Raw genomic sequence first — 17,447 nt, 5'->3', positions numbered from 1 at the left:
ATGAGATACCTACGAAAAGTAGTAGGAAAGACTAGAAGAGATAGGATTAGAAATACCACCATTAGAGACCAGTTACAGGAAAAACCACTATTGGAAACAATAGAGAGAAAGACACTGCAATGGTTTGGACACGTTACAAGAATGGAGGAGGACAGCAAGCCTAGACAGGTGCTGGAGGCCAGACCAGAAGGCAAGAGGGGAAAAGGACGACCAAGAGTTCAATGGGAAGAGTATATGGAAAGATAGGAAAGAAGAAAGGGAAAACAATGCCGGAAGCCCGAAAACTAGCCTTGGACCGAAAAGTGTACAGGAAGTGGATGATGGAACCCGACGCTTAATGGCAGAAGGGGAATGAGAAGAAGAATAATCTTATTCGACAGTAAAAATAAATGCCAGTGGCAACCAAGAAGCTATTAAATGGGGTCGCATACATGTGGGATAGAAAATGCCATTTTCAACGGCTCGTAGGATTGAATTTTTTGGCCTTGACGTTCTCTGCACACTGTGAAAGTTGTCTGGTGTACGGTCACACCACTTTGTATTTATGTTCTAGACAATTACAAGAAGAAAAGAAGAAAAGTTGTAGTAAAACAAATTTCAATTAACAGAATTTCGTAAATAGTAATAATAATAATGTAAATAATTTCTTGAGTGTTTTGGACAAATAACAATATATGTTAAAAGTACTTCAGGCGATTTTTTGCCTCAAAAATGTAGCAACGATTCTGCTGTGAAATGGATTTTCCTATTTACATAATATTAATTAACCCTAAGCCATTCAGTGGCAGAATGGACATCAGTTGCAGAAAACCCCTGATGTTGGAGAAAGAAAACAACATTTTTTATCCTTCTGCTCAGTGGTGGTGAAAAGGGATCACAGACCTTACAGTGTGGGTGGAGAACTAAATGCCCCTTATATGGTTTGTTCTGTATTGCAGTTCTTTCTTCTATAATGTAAAGAGTATAGAAAATTCCTCTCTATTCTAATTATGTGAAACATTAGTGACACTGTAATAAAATAAACCATTCAACAATCAAAGGGGTTCCTATTTGTCAAGTGTCAAACAACTGTTTTTGACTCATAAAAAGTTAAGACAACTATAATAATGTACACAGTATTCTACAGAAAGTCCTACATAACCAGTACAATGTCTGTAGTGGCGCAACAGTCTTTCTTCCCTTATAGCAAGTAGTGTCCAAGCCAAGACGAAAAAGTCGGGACATAGATGAAAAGGAATGGACTGTCTGGACTAAATTGAAATGTCTGATAGCCTTGCAGCAATGGTTATAGAACTAAAATAGCCCAATATTGCAGACTGCAAACTTCTAGAGCCTGCCTCTATCCAGAAACAACCTATTCATTTGCACAAGGACAAAATCGAAATTCATGTAAAATTTGAAAAACCGACGATTCTTCATGGCTCAAGGGGGGAGGGGCATGGCCCCCTGCCCCCCCCCCCCCTTGGGTATGGGCCTGTGTAGTGATAATGGGGGGTACAAATAATGTTGCTTGCAACCAAGATACCGATGTTGTGAAAACACTGAAAAGTAAGGTGCATGAACTGAGGAACCAAAATGCTATAATTGTGACCATTCCCAATAGATATGATCTCATGGAAGACTCCTGTGTGAATAAGGCTGTAACAGAGACTAACCGTAGAATTCATAACTTGTGCACACGCTACAGAAATGTCAAAGTATTAGATGTAAGTAACTTGACAAGAGAATTCCACACGAGACATGGATTGGACCTAAATCAGTTAGGTAAAGAGGTATTAGCAGAACATATTTGTAAAATGGTAAAAATGGACAGGGCTGATAACTTAAAAAAACAGAGCAAAATAGCTCTAACTTGGCATGACCAAACGGAACAGGGAAACTAGATGGCGAACCCGAATCCAATATAAGAGATTATTTAATAACATGGAATTGGGTAACTTTTGAAAATTCAGATGCAAGAGATACTGACTATACAGAGTTTTTACAGATTTTTCACATACAAAAGCAATCCATTCATAATAAGCTTGGCAAATTATTTTTTTTTCTTAATTCTAATCCATTTCATGTACGACCACTGGTTAGAAACGGAAGAAGCTAGACTATACATTCCTGGTGAATATGACCTGCTTAACACTTATTGCAGAACAAAGATTGGGCATGGTGGGGTAGCAATATTTGTTAGACAAAATTCAAATAATAACTATGTTGTGTTGGATCTTGAAAAATTCTGTATAGAACAAATATTTGAGGTAGCAGGAGTGATAATCAACACTATTAAGTGTATAGTTTTATCGATATATTGTACCCCAGATTCTGTTATTTCTGTATTTATCGAACAAATGGAAAATGTTATAATACATCTCAGTAGGCATAAAAATCTGAACATTATAATTATGGGGGATATAAACATAGATATTAGGGATCAGACTAAGAGTGTACATCAACTTTGTGATACACTCAGATGCTATAATCTGTATTGCATCAATGATAAACCTACAAGAGGGCAATCCTGTCTAGATAATATAATTACAGATAAACATAAAGAAAACTTAAAATATGAGGTAATTGAAATTTGTCAGACCATTGTGGTCTGAGGTTGAATGTACCATTTAATACAAAACTAATGGGCACCAAAAAAGAATAAAAATTGATTGTTAGGCCCTAACTCTATCTCCCTATTAAAATCCTGTTTAAGTGAGATTAACTGGGAAAATTTATTGATAAATTGTGATATAGTTGAGAATGTCTGGGAAACGTTTATATCTATACTAGCTAACTGACATATTTAACAACACGTGTCCAAGAATAACAAAAAACGGACATACTTAACAACACATGTAAAAGAATAAAAAAAATGTAAGGGATAAACAACCTAAAAATAAAGAAAAAAGACTAAGCTGGTTTACCTCTCATCTGGAGTCACTCATAAACGTAGTCATGTTCTGATAGGATAGAAGTAAAGAAGGGAATTCTACAGATAAGGATTCATACAAGAGAATATGGGCAATGTACAAAAAAAAAAAAAGAAATAAAACTGGCTAAAATAAATGCAAATAACAACTATATAAACAACTCTGGAAATAAATGTAAAGTCCCATGGAATATTATCAAGTCAGAACTTGGCAGGGAATCACGTAAGACAACAATACCCATAACAGCACAACAACTTAACAAATATTTTATAAACAGTGTGAAAAATATTAAGGAAAATCAGCCCACACAGGGTAAAATTAACACAGATTATGTGCAACCTGTCACACACAAAAATTTGCTAGTTCGTAAGTCCCCTAGTTTTAATTGGACTGAGGTCAGTCCCAACACAGTACTAAGGATAGCAGCAAAATTAAATAATTCACGTAGTGAGGTTCATTATGGATTTTCTAATTACGTACTAAAAATATTGGTAAATATGTGATATCGCCCAAATGGATTTCTTCAAATTTACAGGAGAAACTACTTACTGAAATTAGTTTCTGTAGCATTGTCGAAGTTCTTCGAGGTATTATCTTTCACGAAAACTGAAAACTTCAGCATAGAATGCTGCAGAACAAGAAATCACTTTTTATGTAATGAACTTGCATTTTCTGTAAAGCGACAACATTATGGCATTGTTTCCATTATGTACCTTGATTTGATTTGATTTGATTTAGTTTATTTTGCTTCGCGTTTTGTGCCTCTTGGCTAATTTGCGAAGATGGGGATGAGTGATGAAATGATGAAATTGATGAATGGACATTCACAAACAACCAAGCCCGACCGGGATTCGAACCCGGGACCCTTGGCATCGCAGCGCGATGTGCTAACCACTCGGCCACAGGGTCGGGCCCCATTATGTACCTGCAGATGGTGCGAGCGTTGAAAGTCACGCGGTCTCGCCAGTGTTTCCAAATGTGGCTTTTCTTTACGAGATTTTTTTTTAACTATGCTTACCTAACTTAACCCAAACTAACTTAACCTTGCTGGAAATGGTCCGTGGGGCTATCGTGAATGGTTTTTGGGGCTATCGTGAAATGTTTTTGGGGCTATCCGTCAATGGTTCATGGGGCTATCATGAATGGTTTTTGGGGCAATCGTGAATGGTTTGTTGGAGCTTTCCGTCAATGGTTCGTTAAGTAGGTTGAAACACTGCATACCCACTCCAAATTGACAAAACACAAGCATAACGTGAGATGATCCAAGACGAGTGCATGCCATATTGTGTGTTACCCAAGCGGAACAAGGAAGACAAATAATGACTCGTAATATGAAAAGTTGACACTATTTTATGGAAAAAGGCATAACTTCACCTTAAAGAATCTTCCACAATGCAGAATAGTAAGTATCAATGCTAAAATTAACAAAATAAACGAGTAAGAGGTGTTCGGGCGATATCGCATAATTACCAAAATATTATTAATTAAATCTTATTACCACTGACATACCTTATTAATTTTATGACAACAGAGGGTACCTATCGAAATAATCTAAAAATTTCAGTTACAATACCATTATATAAAAGTGGTGAATTAACATCTCCAAATAATTATCAACCTATATTACTAGTAACTATATTTTCAAAGATAACAGAGAATTGCATACAAGAGCAATTACGTAACTACCTTGAAGGTAATAAGCTAATATCTGACAGTCAGTTTGGCTTCAGGCCAGGTCAATCAACAATAAAGGCAATTGAAAGTCTGGTCAATGAAATAATAACTAGCTTTGAAGCTCATGAAATAACATGTGCTACACTGAATGACTTGAGTACAGCATTTGACACAGTATCCAATGAAATACTGATAACCAAACTAGAGTACTATGGTATTAAGGGTGTTGAATTGGCTCTTATCAAATCATTTCTCACAAATAGACATCAACTGGTAAAGGTCGAGGAGCAACAATCTGACTTGCTTAAAGTTATATGTGGTGCTCCCCAGGGATCAGTTTTGGGACCTTTACTGTTTCTTATGGTACCAGTTTCATACATGGGACACACATTAAAATCAGATATTTTGTGTTTTGCATGGTTCGTACTTACCAATTCTGTATTGCGGAACATAGTTCAAGGTGCCATTATTCTTTTTACATGAAATCAAACACAATTTTTCACAGAGAGTAATTTTTTTATTCCTATTTTCGCTTCCGTAACACACAATATGGCAGCCACAACTTAACTACTGTTGTGGGTATACAGTGTTTCCAAACTTCTTCACCGAAAAATACTTACTATCGTGTTTGTCACATGTGCAAATTGTACATTATGCACGGGTAGCTGATGGATAGCCCTACGAACCATTTCCGATAAGGTTAGGCAAGCATAGTTAAAAAAAGGGGGGTTGGAAACACTGACAGGGGGTTACGTCATCAAACATACGCAGCATCCGTTTCACGTAGGGGAAGCAAATGAAAGCAATCGCAATTGTGTGTCGGTGAGATATTTCCCTTGAAAAATACATTCCACGATGAAAGATAATACCTCAACGAACGTTGGAAACCTTGGAGAAACTCTTTTCACTAAGTAGTTTCTATTTTAAAAATGATGAAATGTGCCTCCGATATACGAAACTGTTACTGTTTCTTATATATATGAATGACCTCCCCAGCTGCTTGCCATGTAAAACCATCCTCTAAGCAGACCATACATTACTGCTGGAGATCTCAATATACTACACAATAAAAATAATGAAATTAAAAGGATATCTACTCAATGGTTATATGAAAATGAACTCGTACTTAATAGTAATATAACTCAAACCATATATTTTTTCTTGAATAAAATAGGTGAAAATATAAATAAAAACCAATCTGTCAAGTTGCTAGGTATCATCTTGATCCCAAACCTACATGAAATGTTCACACCAAACAACTACAGTGCGTCCATTTCGATCTTCAGCCGAGAGATCGGGAGAAGCGTGGCGGGCGGCACTGGCGGAGATGGCGACATATGCAGCCTGTAATGCCCGCTTATGTTTATGGACATATGCAGACAATGATATAAATATTGCAAAATGAGCACTAACCTGTGTTATAATTTATCATCTGTAATTCATCCAAGTTCTGCCCTTATATACACAAAAAAATACGCTTTAGAAACGATGTTAAGAGCCACAGATAATAAAACATTTTAATCATAGTTTTGACCAGTAACGTCCTGCTTAAGTTCATATCCTTAAAAGAGTTTTGTGCCGATGGGGATCCTTTGGAGGTTTCGAATGTGCAACACTGTATCAAGATTACGCTGAAGACGAAACCGTTAAAAGTCAATGGTGTTCGTGAGCTTCCTTGCAATCCGAAATCTCCGAGCTCGAGTTTTTTGTTCCTTCGCGACAGAGCTGTGAATATAGTGGCGAGCAAATGTAAACCAAGAGCGTGTTAATTTTGTACTGTGCGCAAGAGTGTTATTATTGGTTACTTGCCGTTACTTGTTTGTGTGTGTATGTGTGTTGTGTCAGTGAGAGGATTGGAATGCCAGCTGCAAGGTTCACGTTACGAGGGGGGCTGATAAGTTCTCGGCCCGACCCAGAACGACTTTAGCTACAGGCACGAAAGTTTCAGGCTATTCAACGTATTCTCCCCGAAAGTCTACACACTTGGCACTTGGTGGATATCAGTTTGAACAACTCTTATAACACAGGTTAGTGCTCGTCTTGCAATATTTATATAAATGTCTGCATATGTCCATAAAAATAAGCGGACATTACAGGCCGCAAATGTCGGCATCACCGTCAGAGCCGCCCGCCACGCTTCTCCCGATCTCTCGGCTGAAGATCGAAATGGACGCACGGTATATAGTAAGTTATGTTGTGTAATATTCCTACTCCGTAAACTGAAATTGTCTAAGCGAGAGACAGATTATTGATACATACTATGCTTTCTTTCATTCCCATATACAGTATGGTCAACTCAGTGGGGAACTCAGCTGGAGCTTCCATGGTATTAAGAAGGCAATAAGGTGTATCAAAAGTCTAACAAACATGACATTGTGTAAATCTATTTTCAAGGAACTTAAGATCATGACAGTTCCCTCATTATATATTTATTCTATACTATCATTCATAAGAGAAAACATCTCTCTGTTTACAGAATGTAACACAGTACATAATTATAATACTAGAAGAAGACATGATCTTGACTGTGAATTTCTTAGACCAGTGGTTCTTCAACATTCCTAGACCGCAGACCCCCTTCAGAGATCACTCGCGCTCGCGGATGCCCAAGCACCGTAAATTTGTATAATTTTCATTCTCTCATAATTCATTCTTAGCATTAAATAGTAAATGCTCTTGTCTTAGTATTTTTCCGAACGTTTGTGGAACACTGGGAGGGTTTCGTGGACCCCTGAGAGGGTCCCACGAACCCCCAGGGCTCCGTGGACCACAGTAGAAGAACCGCTGTCTTAGACTATGCAAATCCCAAAACAGCTATAGATATACTGGTATGAAATTGTACAAAAAACTACCTCAGGAGATAAGATCACTGACTAAATACTTTTAGTAAATGCATACAGAAATGGCTAATCAATAATTGTATTTATAGTATAGAAGAATTTGAAGAGACAATTTGTAATGTAAGTTAACTCACTGTACAATTTATATTATTAAGCTATGATGTAAATTTATTTTGTACTAACAATGTATCCTGTACTATATTATATTTGTATGACACTGTCTATTGCAACTTGAGGTTGCTTAATGACAATAAAACATTCTATTCTATATCTCTATCCTTATACCATCTTTTTTACCTATTCATGTAATAATAATACGAGGCGCATGTAAAAAAAAAAGGGCCGATATTTTTTTAAAAAAGAAGAAAATGATAGGAGAAGAAATTTATTGTGATTGATAAACAAGTACACACCTTGGCTATTTTCCGACGTAATCACCATTAACCTCCAGACATTTCTGATAGCGTGGCACAAGATTCCGTATACCCTTTGCGGAAAAATCTGCCGCCAGTCCAGAACTGATGTCTTGAGCACGTCACTGTCGTTGAAACGCTTCGATGCAAGCCACTTTTTCAGGTGAAGAGAAGGAAAGAAATCGCTGGGGGCAAGGTCGGGGCTGTAAGAGGGATGATTTAATAGTTCCCATCGAAATCTTTGAATTGTCTCAACAGTACGAGCAGGTGTGTATGGGCGGGCGTTGTCATGGATAGGAAAAATTCCAGAGCGTAGCATTCTTCTCCGCTGATTTTGGATGGCATGATGCATATTATTCAGTGTATCGCAATACACCTCTGCTGTAATTGTTCGTCCTGGTTCCAAGAATTCCACAAAAATCACCCCCTTTTGGTCCCAAAACATGGTTGCCATGATTTTGTGAACTGATGGTGTTTGTTTAAATTTCTTTACTTTAGGAGAACCAGAGTGCCGCCATTGCATTGACTGCTGCTTCGACTCCCCAGTGGCATATGATATCCACATTTCATCCCCTGTCACTATGTGCAAAAAGAGGTCATCCCCATCCTCTCCCCAGTGGGCCAAAAAATCACGTGCAGCTCTCCTTCTTTGCTCTTTGTGAGCATCTGTCAGCATTTTTGGTAACACAGTTTGAGATACCCCAGGTTGTCAGTCACTATTCGATGCACTGTTTTCGCAGACACTTCTGGAAACTCTTTGGCAAGTTCAGATATTGTGAACCGGCAACTGGAACGCACTTTCTCGTTAACGCGTTCCACAAGATCGTCCGTCTGAACACTAGGCCTTCCGCTACGCTCATAGTCATGGACATTTGAACGCCCTTCCCGAAACTCTCTGCACCATTGCCTGACCTTCCCTTCACTCATCACTCTCAGTTCATAAATGGCACACAATTCCCGATGGATATCAACTGCATTCTGTCCTTTGGCCTTCAGAAATCGTATGACAGATTTCACTTCACATTTGGCGGGATTTTGTATTACGGCATCCATTTCACCTTACTGCTACTCGCATGGTCGCAACACCACTCTGTCGATTCTATCTCTGTTGCAAGCACAGAATACTAGGGCATGCTCCTGCGCATGCTCAACTTCTTCAGTGTTGCCAACCCCCCTTAAAAAAATTATCGGCCCTTTTTTTGACATTTTTACAACATTAAATAACATTAATTTAATTCATTTTTACATAATAATGATATAATTATTTTAATTTAAACACATCATTATTATTATTCCCGAGTCACATGCTTCAGACTTCTCCAACACTATATTTCTAGATACAAGCCTGATGGTGAGATGGTGAAAGCTTTTCGGGAAATTATTGTAATACTCAAAGTCCAAAACCTGGCTTATCTATCCTAACTGCAAAGCATTTAGAGACGTTATTTGAAAACTAAGAGCCCTAAAACTGGTTCCCCTAATCTAACTAGAAAATCCCTTCGCACCACACACATGTAATCTAGAGGTCAGCGGCATTCTGTAACAAAGATAACAGTAAACAAATGGCTGGTTGCAAGAGAAGAATCATATAGCAGTATACAAAATTTAAAAGCCATTCTCCGGCAAACACTGTGTAAGTAATCGCTAAGACTCCAAAGCATGTGTTAACAAATATACAAATCAAACCATGAAAAGAACTGCCTGTGTACCGTGATGAAATCCGAATTAACGACTTGGAGCTTGGGCCCTGCATGGTATTCCAGGCAAAGCATGTGGCAACATGGCATTTTCGGCTACCATTGAGTCTCGTACCAGTGTACAAGGGCTGCTGGAAAAGTTTCTGCAAAATACCACCAACAGTGGTGCTAGTGTTCCCCTACTATAATAATCGGAAGAATAGACCTTTTTTTATGTTTAAATTATCTTTGATTGTTTGTTTAAGCCTATTTGTTTATTTCTCACAGCAGTTTGAAGTAGTAGTTTCGTGTGAGAAATGGAAATTTCTCGTGAACACTTTTGGATAATGATTTTTTATGATTTCAAATTTAGTTTCACACCGAAACAATGCATCGAGCAACTTCATTTGGCTTTTGGGGATAAGCACCATCCAATAGGACTGTGTACAATTGGTTTTCCGAATTCCAGCGTGGTCGCGCATTTCTCAGTGATGAATTTCATGAAGGTCATCTGTTGTTGCCAGTAATGTTGATCTGTGTGTGAAATTAATGAGAGAGATCGGCATGTGACATACCATGAGATTCAGGCATCCTTGAACATTGACATGAAAGCAATACATACGATTTTGCATGGTCATCTGAACGTACGGAAACTTTCAAGCCGCTGGATCCCACACAACTTGACCGAAGCTCAAAATCATGCTCGTGTAAATTGGTGTAAAGAAATGCTCAAAAAATTCAACCGAGGCAAGTCAAATTTGGTGTACTACATCGTTTAGGGGACAAAACTTGGATCTATTCATACAAACACATTTCAAAGTGAGCCGAAACCAACAAAAGTTGTTCGTTTGAGGAGTGCTGCCAAGCAAATGATTGCTTGTTTCTTCGGTTATACCGGACATGTGGCAACAATAGCTTTAGAAGATCAAAGGACTGTAAATCCTGAGTGGTATCCAACAATTTGTGTGCCAGAGGTCATCAATGAATTACGTAAAACAAACCCAAATTGTCGCATTATTCTTCACCACGACAACGCCAGTTCCCACTCAGCACATCAAACTGTTGATTTTTTGTCCAGTTAAAATGTTGAATTAATGACTTATTGTCCGTACTCGCCTGATTTATCACCTAATGACTTCTTTTTGTTCCCACACATGAAAAAAAAGATGCATGGTGAGCGTTTTGTGTCACCTGAAACAGCTGTTAATGCATTCCGAACAGGGGTTTCTGAGGTATCTGAATACTTTGAAAAACAATAAAGCCATTCCCAGAATTTCACTCCTTTTTTCATATTGATTGCAGAAACTTTTCCAGCAGCCCTTTACAGTGTGAATGATGCATGCTTCCCTGAAAATCCAAGCACTTTAGTTTAGATTGAAACTCATGTATTACCAACAACTTTCCCCCTCTATCCATTTTTTGCCATGTGCACTAATAATGGAATTGCGTGGGATCAGACTTTTTGGATCATTCTGTTCATTAATATGCAACAATATTCTGTTTACAGAATTTTCATTTTTGTTAAATTTTTACATTTGAATTGCAGGACTTTACCTATCAAAATATGTATGTTATCGTGCATAACCTAACGTAACTCCAGATCCCAATGTCACTGGTATCACATTGTCAAATTTTTGAAAGTATGTATATATTGTATATAATTAAAAAAAAAAAAAAACTGGTGACAGTTCTGAATGTATAATGATTTATTGAAAGTTTTATGTGAGCATTAGAAGCACTTTAGAACACTGGAAATGATTGTGGGAGTAAGTCCGAAGCTTGGAGAAACTAATTAACACAGTTAATAGCTTCGCTACACATTCTTTACCAGAGAAATTATGATTTGAAATGCTGCTTACACAAGCACAAGCAGCTATTCTGGGTTTCCTGTCAACCAGGCATGGAGTTTTTATGGATTTTTGTGCAAGATCGATGGGAGTTTCGTGTTCAACACCAGATATTATGCCATCAGGTGTTAGAAACAATTGAATGCTAAGAGCCCTAAATTTGACTCAAGGAACCTAACAATGAAAGGATTTAAGGATATTTTATTAATGCTAAGAGCCCTAAACCTGACCAGCTTAACCTAACAACATAAGCATTTAGTGATGAAACACCTCTTCGAGCCCATACACGTGAAGTAGGTGGGAGCAGCAGTCTGTATCCAAGATAACAGGAATTGAATGAATGCATGCAAACAAAGAATCATATAGTAGTATATGGAAGGGAAAATCGTTCTACATAAACATGCAGTAAATAATCACAAAAACTCTGAAGTATGTGCATAGGCGTAGCTAGAACTTTATATTTGGGTGTGCACAAAGAAAAAAAATGAGGTCTTGTACCTTTTTAATAGCATATTTTGCAACACAATCATTCGACTCTTTAACTGCACTGATGTTTGTAAAGGAATATAAATTCGCTAAATGACAGTGTTCAAAATTTCTGAATATATGTAGTAGAAAAAAATCAAATTGCATAGAAATTACACACACACAAAATGTTCATAAATGTTACAAACAAATACATCAAAATACACGTCATCTATAACAAGAGACGTCTGTCAAAAGGTACAATGTTATTAAACAAATCAATAACTTCATTTACATGAAGTAGGGCTTCCAATCTATCCTGCTTCTGAGTTGCTCTTAATTTAGTTTTAACTTGGGAAACCTTGGAGAAAGCTGTCTTTCACACGTGCAGCTTGTGACAGGCATAGAAGAAAGGCGCTGCAGTACAGAGTAGAATGCAGTAAATATCTTCTTTCTCCAATGACATAAAAAAATCGAAAATCTATAGACACCCATTTCATCAGCGATAATCCACACGTTTGTACCAAGTAGTGACATTTTCAACTTCTTACAAACTGCCGCTCTTTTTGAAATATCTGTATTTAATTCTCTTTGATAAAGCAGCCCATTAGGGTGTGCCTAGGCACACCCGGCACACCCCGTAGCTACGCCTATGAGTATGTGTTAAAAGATATGAATAGCAATTGAACCATATAAAAATGCCTCTGTGGTGCGATTAATTCGGAATTAAACAATCGGAACTTGGACAAAAAAATTAAAGACACGTTTTTGAGAAAATGGCTATCCAAATTTTGATTACACCACCATCAACCTCACCCCTCCTTAATGTGGTCATGTAATATCCCGTGTAAAACAACTCTTCAAGAACTTTCCAATGGCATCTGAAATACTTCTACAGGTGGTCTGATTGCCAAAATATTGCAATTTAAAATTAACAAGGTGAAGAAAATTGGTTGATAGCGCACATCTTGCAGGTCGGTGATTTCGGAAATAGAAAAGATTAAAATGTCAGCAACCGCCAAACGTCTGAAATTCCTTTATTTTCTTCTTTTTCACATTGGTGCTTACGTATTCTGCATTCCTAAGGATTCTTGAAGGTGGCATATTGTTTTTGTCACGTAAATAATCTCAATTTTCGACATATCAAGTAATTCTTGTTTATTCGTTTTCGCTTGCGTTACACGCAATATGGCGGAGAAATCTTGACTAGCGATGTCCATGATCAGTGGTTATGCAGTGTTGAAACCTTCTTCATCGAAAAATACCTACTTTCGTGTTACTGATTTTGTATTTTTTCCAGGTTCGAACCATGCATGTAGCCCCACAAACCATTCATAAATAGCCCCATTAACCATGCACGAATAGCCCCACGAATCATTCACGGATAGCCCCACGAACCATGCATAGCAAGGTTAGGTTAGGTTCAGTTAGGTTAATCAAACATAGTTAACATTGTCATGTTCTTAGAAATCAACGGTGGTGTTGGAAACACTGACCGGGGGTTACATCATCGAACGCACGCAACATTTGATTCACGTAGGGGAAGGTCATAGAGGCAACAGCTTTCATGCATCGGAGAGACATTAATGTTGAAAAATACATGATTTACCGGCAAAATAAATTAAGCAAGGGGAAATAACACTTCCGAGACCTTCATAAAGTATACAGAAACTCGCTTCGGTAAGTACTTTCTCCTGTAAAATTGAAGAAATACGTTTGACGGGTACGAAAATTTTACCTAGAAAAGATATAGATCTGCAACTTTACATTGGAACTACCTCAGATGGCCCTTTCAGTACGCCAAATTTCAAATGAATCAAAAACCTAAGGTTTAGGAATTCGTTGATTAACGTTATGTAAAAAGTTGCGGATCTCTAGCAATATCCGGCCATTGGGTTTAAGTTTTTAAGTGCACTTTATGCACATATTGGCTAATCGAGAGTGGACCTAGAGTTTAATGTGCGATCTGAAGCACTGTCCCTCGACCGGGTATCGAACAGGTATTGATTACAAGGCGACGTACGTTATATTTAGACATTGGAATCCACTGTCAAGAAAGTTATTCCATTTTGATGGTTTGCCATTCATTTCACCTGTCTATATTTAATGTAACAATATAAATGAACAAATAACAGGTTTATTTCCAGCTTGAAGCTATTTTTGACATTAAATTAAATTAACAATTTCAGTTCATGCAATTATAACAGATTCACTAGATTTGCCCTCTTTGTTGAATGAAAAGTTTTCTCTCGAGTTTGTTACCTGAATTCTAAAATGAAATTGCTCAAAACAATTCCAGAAATATTGCTTTCATATCTCTTCGATTTCATCCACAGAAATCCGAACAATCACGTTGTATACCCATAATCTTTGATCCGTTAGAGAATTGTTCCTTTATACAACGTTTTTGAAATGACAAACTCATTTCTAGATTGTAGTATCTGCTGCCATGTTCTTTTTCTGCTGGAACCTCAAAAAAGATGCGCATGGCAGCAGACTCGGTCTTTGTTTTATCGTGATTTTATCATGCTATATATGCAATTACGTCTGTAACACATACTGTGAAGTTGTAGCGATTACTTCCACAAACTGTTTTAGGATTAGGTCCCTCAGCATTCTTCTAATAATAAACCTAAATGCTCTCGTAGCACTCGTAGTTAGGTTAAGTTCTGTTAGCATTAAAATAATATCGCTAATGCTCTCTAAAGAAACAGGTTCTAAATTTCCTGTACATTCATTCCCACTAATCATAAACTTGCATTTCTCTCGTCTTAATCTGTTCTTAAAATTTGTGTTCAATCGAATGAAGTGTGTTCCAAGTTGGTGTTCATAGAAAGACCACTTGAGAAGACCTAGGTATAGTCCTCTGGAAAGAGAAAACGAAAGTTTTATTATTATCGCTGTCATTGGTGGCAGACAACTTCCTCCTCCCACCGTTTACTCCCAGTTGACGTTGCTCAAAGTTTGCATTTTGCCTTTTTACTTTATTATCTGGAAAAAATATAATTGGGTAAGGTCTTTTCATTCATAACATTGAAGTTAAAAACTTTACATGGCATTTTTAAGGAAATACTATGTAGTATATCAGGAAATAACGCCGGTTTTAAGAAGTGGATGTCATCTGTATGAGGTCACTGTTATTAGTAAAATGTGCAGCTTATTGCAGAAAAATTGGTGCTCTTATATGAGCTATAAAATGTTTTTTGGGGCTATACGTGAATGGTCTTTGGGGTATCAGTTCGTTATATCGGAGACACTTTAAAATCTGATATTTTGTGTTTCGTACTTCCCAATTGTGTATTGCGGAACATATTTGACGATGCCATTAAGGTTTTCACACGATTAGAAACATTTTTTACACTAAAATAAGCCATTTCCCGAAGTGTTACGAAATGCACGTCATTGTGCGAGTCCCACAAACCATTCACGCATAGCCCCAAAAACCATTTGGGATCGTATAAACATTCCCGGATAGTCCCACGGACCATTCACAGAAGGTTAGGTTAGGTTCAGTTAGGTTAGGCAAACATAGTTAGGAACGAGTTTACAATACCGGACCACTCTCCCATTTCTATGAAATGTCGCCTACTCACTAATTGTGAACTCCTAAACACGAATCTGCATGTAATAATTGGCGGTCAAGTATGGAAATCGAGAAAAAAACGAAATAAACTAGGTTTTCTTAACGTAACGTAACCCTACCATAAGAACAATAGCTCCACGGAAGACGCCATTTTCCCAACATGAAGAAATCAACAGGCAAGACAAGGTATAGTTCTCGTAGCTAAAATATTAAATTTTCTTTGTATTTATGCTAATGGAACCTAACCTAACAGGCCTAACCTAACCTCGTAGGCATTCCTCGTCTTACGTCAGCAAGATTGTTGTGCATAAAGGAAGACCATTAACGAATTGCGAAAGAAAGGTGGTTCCGAATTGCTGTGTAGGGACAATCAGCGTGGTAAATTGCAAGGTTATTTTACAATTTCTAGACGTAAATGTACAATTTTAACAAGCGACCGCCAAATATGAACTACAGTTACGTCATCAGGACACCGAAATTAGTAAGTAGGCGAAATTTTATAGAAATTGGAGAGTGGTCCGGTATTGTAAACTCATGCCCATAGTTAAAAAAACTGCGTGGTTACGTTTTCGGGTAAATTTCTCGTATCGGACAAACAGATTTCTTCAAATTTACAGGAGAAATTACTTACCGAATGCAGTTTCTTTAGACTTGTGGAAGTTCGGGGAAGTGTTTTCTCGCATCGTTCATTGAATTTTGCCGGTAAATCATCTATTTTTTTATATAAATGTGTGACCGATGCACGAAAGCTCTTGCATCCATTTACTTCCAGGTGGATGTAGCCTGTGTGTGATGACGTAATCCCGGTCAGTGTTTCCAAACACGTGTTTTTGTAACTGAAGAAGGTACGTTTCCGCAAATGGTTCGTGGGGCTATGTTCCAATGGTTCGTGGGGCTATGTGTCAATGGTTCGTGGGGCTATGTGTCAATGGTTCGTGGGGCTATGCGAGAATGGTGTGTGGGGCTACGCAATTTTTTCGAAACCAATTTTTAACTATTGTAACCTATAGTGACCCTACCTAACCTAACCTTACCGGAAATGGTTCGTGGGGCTATGTATGAATGGTTCATGGGGCTATGCGTCAATAGTTTGTGGGGCTACGTAGGTATTTTTGGGTGCAGTGGGGTGGAAACACTGCATGCCGAGTACGGCAGTGAAACTGTGACCGCCATTTTGCGTTTTACCGAAGGCAAAAAGAAACTAAGAAAACTTACTCGATATGTCGCAAATAGAGCTTATTTCCGTGAAATAAGTGAAATGCCACCTTCAGCAATGTTTCTCAATGCAGAATACGTAGGTACGAATATTCAAATTAAATGAACTAGCAAATTTCAGCCTTTGTCCGATACGAGAAATTTACCCGTTTTCGCTTAAATTGAAGCTACGGGAATTGATTTCCGTCTGAATTGGATTGAAAGATGAAAGAAAATACCGTGAAGAACTTCGACAATGCTACAGAAACTGATTTCCGTAAGTAGTTTCTCCTGTAAGTTTGAAGAAAAGTGTCTCCGATATGACGAACTGTTACCGTTTTTGGGGCTATGCGGGAATTTTTCTGTTAAGAAAGTTGAAACACTGCTTTGCCGTTTGAAACACAACGCTAGTCAAGATTTGCCTGCAATTTTGCGTGTTCAGGAAGCGAGAAAAGAACGAACAATAATTACTTGATATGTCGACAGTAGATACTAATTTAGTTAAAAAAAGCGAAATCCCTTGTTAAACAATCTTTCGCAATGCAGAATAGGTAAGTACGAATGTCAACAATTGAAGGGGTCCGCCGTATAACATTGTAAGTGACAAAAACTTCATTTTTCAGAAATGAGCAAAAACATTTGTAGAATACATGGGCGTTTGTTTCCAACTTTCTTCAGCTAGAATGTATAGTTCGTATTGAAATAAACATAAAACCAAAAGAACCATTCATTGCAATAAGCCATTAATGTGTTAGAGAGCTTTTTACACCATGTAATGAGGTAACAACGTTGTAAGCGACTGGCAGTTACAACGTTATACCCCGAACTAGCTGGTGTCGCTCA

The 17,447-nt window shown here is 37.7% G+C and overlaps 2 protein-coding genes across 6 annotated transcripts in view; one reads left to right on the top strand and one right to left on the bottom strand.

The window, feature by feature from the left end:
• LOC145990703 (STAGA complex 65 subunit gamma-like) overlaps positions 1-14,194 on the bottom strand; it is a 77,094-nt gene extending 62,900 nt beyond the window's left edge. For both annotated transcript variants that reach the window (XM_083126269.1, XM_083126270.1), the window contains exon 1: positions 14,090-14,194. The gene's annotated coding sequence lies outside the window, so the exon portion shown is untranslated. The remainder of the gene's footprint in view (positions 1-14,089) is intronic.
• A 545-nt stretch (positions 14,195-14,739) lies between these two features.
• Positions 14,740-17,447, top strand: part of Clc (clathrin light chain) — a 37,239-nt gene continuing 34,531 nt past the window's right edge. For all 4 annotated transcript variants that reach the window (XM_083144205.1, XM_083144204.1, XM_083144203.1 and 1 more), the window contains exon 1: positions 14,740-14,837. The gene's annotated coding sequence lies outside the window, so the exon portion shown is untranslated. The remainder of the gene's footprint in view (positions 14,838-17,447) is intronic.

This window comes from Lepisma saccharinum, chromosome 1 (genome assembly GCF_977018435.1).
Source record: "Lepisma saccharinum chromosome 1, izLepSacc3.1, whole genome shotgun sequence".
NCBI classification, from domain to species: domain Eukaryota; kingdom Metazoa; phylum Arthropoda; class Insecta; order Zygentoma; family Lepismatidae; genus Lepisma; species Lepisma saccharinum.
This window is presented reverse-complemented; position numbering and strand designations above follow the sequence as displayed.